The sequence below is a fragment of the Rhinolophus sinicus genome, linkage group LG10 (assembly GCF_036562045.2).
Source record: "Rhinolophus sinicus isolate RSC01 linkage group LG10, ASM3656204v1, whole genome shotgun sequence".
In the NCBI taxonomy this organism is placed as follows: Eukaryota; Metazoa; Chordata; class Mammalia; order Chiroptera; family Rhinolophidae; genus Rhinolophus; species Rhinolophus sinicus.
This window is the reverse complement of record NC_133759.1, coordinates 2243455-2248628: the sequence shown is the minus strand read 5'-3', so window position 1 is coordinate 2248628 and position 5174 is coordinate 2243455. Positions and strand designations below refer to the sequence as shown.

Genomic DNA, 5174 nt, shown 5'->3' with positions numbered 1-5174 from the left:
GGAATTGTGTTGAATGTCACGATCAGCTTGGTGAATATTGCCATCACACCAATGTTAAGTCTTGTAATCCATGAACATGGGACGTTTCTCCAATTATTTACGTCTTTTCAAATTTCTTTCAACAATATTTTTGTAGTTTACAGAACATAAGTTTTGTACTCCTTTTGTCAAATGTTTTCCTAAGTTTTTTTTCTCAATTTGATCCTCTTGTAAAGAGAATTGTTTTTTTTTCATTTTCAGATTGTTCATTGGTAGTGTAGAATTACAATTGATTTTTACATATTGATCTTGAATCCTGCAGCCTTGCCATACTCATTTATTAGTTGTGTGTTTGTGTGTGTGTGTGTGTTTCTAAGGATTTCCTAAATGCAAAATCATGTTACTAGCTAACAGGAGTAGTTTTACTTCTTCTATCCCATCCTGGATGCATTTTATTTCTATTGTTTTGCCTTATTGCAGTATTTAGAGCTCCCTGTACTATTGTGAGTAACAGTGATGAGAGCACACCTGATCCCAGTCGAAGGGGTAAACAGTCTTTTACCTTAAGTATGATATCAGCTGGTGTCCGCAGTGGCTTCTGTCAGCTTGAGGAAGCTCCCTTCTGTTTCCATTTTGTTGAGTGGTCTTATCATGGCGGTAGCGCCATGGAATCACTTTGTATCACTTTGTATTATTTCTTATAAGTGCATTTTCATCTATAACTATTGTCAACATTTTCAATTAAAGTAGTAATTGTTTATTTTAAGTAATAGTTTCAAATGTCTTCTCCCTATACGTTTCTTCTTATAGATATTACTGTGGATTACACTTAATCATGAGAATGTTTCACTCTCTTAAAAATCAATATGGACTTTTCACATTCAATATTTATACTAGATTCCCCAAACTTGAATTCCATGGAAATTTGGCTATAACATGTTTTTTATAGCAGTCCTGATTATTAATTAAAATACATTTTCTCTTATGATAAACCCTAATTTTTGAGACGGCTTGGATAAGATACTTTCACTGAGAATCAAGAAGCAGCCCAGTATTTTGCCTCCCTCAAATGGATAACAATCCTTCTGGTTAGAAACTTCTGAGTCATCTTTCTCTGTGTTCATTAGCCCTGATTGTCTTCCCACTCGAAAGTGAAATAAACTCATCTAGGCCTAGTAAGCTCAGATTTTACCATCACTGGCTTTAGTCTCCTTGTAAAATAAAATTCCTGTGGCCGCCACTGTTCTGATTTGCCTGGTTCTTTTACAGACTTCAGTCAATTTCATTCAAGTAAGAAAGAACACACAACCTCTTCCTAGGTGTTATGATCAGACAAGCAAGCGTGCCAGGGCCCCAACGTTTTACAGCTCCGTTAATTCTCACACATGGTCAATTTGCATGTGCTCGGCTCCCGAGTACTCTCTTTTCCAGAGTATCTACCTCGAGATAGGTCCCAGTTCTAGCTGCTTGCTTTCTGATTCTATCCCAATAACGTGGAAACTTTAGATCTTGAGCACCACTAAGAGAATCTGGCAAAATATATTATAACATGATTTTTCTTTTTCCCGAAAACTCTACTCTTGCTCTTTTTGACATGATCCTACCCCTATAGAGTAGGTTGTTGAATAACGTCATTTCATTCAACATCATTTTGTTACAACTTTGATGAGAAAAAAAAAAATTGATTCCCGGCTGGGGCCACTGTCTGTGTGGAGTTTGCATGTTCTCCTCTTGTCTGCGTGGGCTGTCTCTGGGTATACCGGTTTCCTCCCACGTCCCAAAGATGTGCATGTCAGGCTCATAGGCGTGTCTGCATTGTCCCCGCCTGAGGGAGTGTGGGTGTGTGTCAGTGGCCCTGCGATGGAAGGACGTCCTGTCCAGATGGGTCCTGCCTGTGCCCTGAGCTGCCAGGAGAGGCTCTGGCCTCCATGACTCTGAACTGGAATAAGCAGATTGGAAAAGAATGATCTTACTTGTTTGTATTAATCATTCTTAAATATTTGTATAGCTCATGTTTATTTCAGTGTCTAATATTAGAGTTGTTTTGGGTCTTTATTTAAAAGTGTGGTGATGTTTTTGTGACCAGAAATATGCTGTAGGAACTTAACTCTTGTTTATAGCAATTAACCTAGGGTACAATGGGTTTTATTATAGGTTGTTTAAGTCACACTTTCCAAGAACCTATTGGGAAGTTAAGTGAAGATTTTGCAAATGGATCTCGGCTGGGATCTTTGATTATCTTATGTCTGAGGATATCTCTCTTACCTTTAGTCTATGTCCAGTAGCAATAAAGTAGATGAAGACCAAGGTAACATCAGTCATCCATATCACTTATGGCCCAGGCAAAAGCCAAACAATGTAAGAATGGAGAAAATGCAGATTTCCATTAATAGTCTCTTTAAATAGGGGAGGAAATTGTAGGCTGGGTCAGTGCCTGATCTTGATGGGGGGAAAAAAAAGAAAGAAAACATAACTAGTACTAGCCATGGCAGAGCCCCTGTTGTGAGAATCTTGTAAGTTCGTAAGTCTAATAGAGAATGTATGCTTAATGAGTGTCTCCGCATTGGACATTTTAAGTAATCTTGCACATAACTCTAGAAAGTACCTAAATCTTATAATTAAATAAACTGAGGTTAAGGGTTATTATATAAATAACCCACAGACAGGTAGTCAGTGGAAGAGTGGGAATTTGAGTGTCTTTCTGATTTCAGTGTGCGTTTTTTCCATACATCTCACTGGCAGGCTATGACTCATTACCAAATGTGAAAATAGTTCTACTGAAATAACTGAAAAGACAATGAGAAAATGTGGAAAACATTGATTTTAGTTAACCAACAACTTATCTCCATTTTAAAGTCATTCAGTTTGAATGTATTCAAATGTTTAACAAAAAGCTGAAATAAAACATTCAAGTGATAAAGAGTTTATTTACTATAGCTAAAGTAATTCATTACGGAAAGATTTTTCTTTTGGAAAATGGTGCTGTAATAATTGCATAACAATATGAAAAAAGAAAACTGAACGTCAGTCTTTTTTACACCAACATTAACTTGAAATATAGGGAGCTGCTTTCCCTGTCCCACAATACCATGCGCTCTTCTGATGGCTCCCGCAGCAAAGGGTGGCGAGAAGCAGCAGGGCAGTGCTGCCATCAGCAAGGTAGTGACCAGAGTATCCACTGTCAACGTTCACAAGCGTACCCATGGAGTGGGTTTCAAGAAGCATGCCCCTCGGGCACTCACAGACATGCGGGAATTTGCCGTGACGGAGATGGGAACCCCAGATGCACTCGTGGACGCCAGACTCCACAGAGCCGTCTGGGCCAGAGGAATAAGGAGTGTCCCACATCTCATCCGCGTGCGGCTGTGCAGAAAGAGTGATGGCAATGAAGACTCACCAAATAAGCTCTGTGCGTTGGTTACCTACGTACCCGCCGCCACTTTCTGCAAGCAAAAATCTGCAAGCAGTTAGTGTGGATGAGAACTAACTGCTGACTGTCGAAGAAGTTATAAAACTGCAAAATAAATAAATAAATAAATTATATACATATATATAGATATATGTATATATACATGGAGAGAGAGAGAGAGAGAGAGAGAGAGAGAGAGCGAGAGAGAGAAACCTGAATGTAAGAGAGAAAATAACAAAATATCTAGATGAAAACAAAGGACCTTGGGTTAGGCAAAAATTTCTTAGGACATAAAAAGCATAAACCAAACTGAAATTTGATAAAGTGAACTACATTAAAACTACAATCTTTTGGGTAAATTCTATTATATATAAATCATACCTCATTTTTTAAAAAATTACTCTAAATACACTATGTAAGTTTATAGGCAGTGAGTATGCAAAGAAAAAGACAATAAAATCCTTTCTCTCAAAGAATTCATATTTTACTGACGGCCATCTATAAACAATAGCTATACACGCTACTGTGTCCGGGTTTATAGTGAAGGAACGTCACTGGAGCCTGGAGAAACTCACTGTCTGCTTCACCTTAAGAGAGAGTGTAGAGTATGGTATCCCCACTTTATAGAGGTGAAAACTGAAGCACAGAAATCATAGGTACTTGCCCAGGTTTCATGTGAAAACATAAAAATACCAAAAATAAAAAAATGAGACAATATTATGCTTGAATGGAAAGCTCATTCTTAGCCATGACAAAAATCTCAGAGGCCATACAAATTATTGGTAACATTGAATATGAAAATAGAAAACATGTATCTGCATGACAAAATACTGTGTGGAAAGCTAAAAGACCATTGATAAATTGGGGAAATATTTTTACAAAAAATCATAAGCATAGAGAGAAGTACTTTTCTTAACCTATAAGAAATGCCTACATAGCAAAAAGGAAATATTAAATAAAAATGGATGGAGGATATTAACTTCATTCCTAGAAAAAGGAAATGTAAAACACCCTTAAATATACGTAAAGGCTAAACTATACTCACAATACAAAACTGGAAAATAGACAAGATACTGTTTTTTACTCATCAGATCTGCCAACTTAAAAAATATTAATACTGTATTGTGTGGTGCAGGGTCCCATGTACAATTCTACGTTGCAGGTGGAACGTGAAAGTGGTGAACCCATTGGACGACCAAGTGCAATATCTGTCGATATTTATAATGCACATACTCTGTGCAAGTAATAAAGCTTCTAAAATTTGCTTTGAATTTACATTCAGCTATGTATAGTAGTATGCATATACTCGTACAAAGTATTTATGATATGCTTCTTGTAATAATAAAACACTGTCATAAAAAATTCAGGCACAGGTCATCAAAAAGGCAAAATTAACAGCAGACAGTTTTTAAAAATATAGGTTTAAAACGTTTCTCTGAGCAGAAAATCACCTAGAAAGGAAAAATTAGGCTGGCTCCCACTGCTCTCCAGCCTCCTTCATGCCTAAAGAAAGAAGGACAGTGTCCACCAGATCCTGACAAAAGGGTGCTTTTAATCTAAACGTTATACCTGGCTACAGTGTCATTCAGATGTAAAGGTTATAGACAGAAATTCTGATATATTAAAAAAACAAAACAAAAAAAACCTGCTGGACAACAAATTCAGTCCATTTGATCAATTCAACTGTGCCAGAACCAAAACAAAAACTCAGCATGGAAGACACCAAGGTAAATGGACCTGCAGTTAACATTGCAAAAGAAAGAAACAAAAAACAAAATGGAGTTCC

General features: G+C 37.1%; 1 pseudogene; it reads left to right on the top strand.

The window, feature by feature from the left end:
- The first annotated feature begins 3081 nt into the window (after window positions 1-3081).
- On the top strand, window positions 3082-3450 carry LOC109456710 (large ribosomal subunit protein eL31; annotated as a pseudogene).
- Window positions 3451-5174: the final 1724 nt, after the last annotated feature.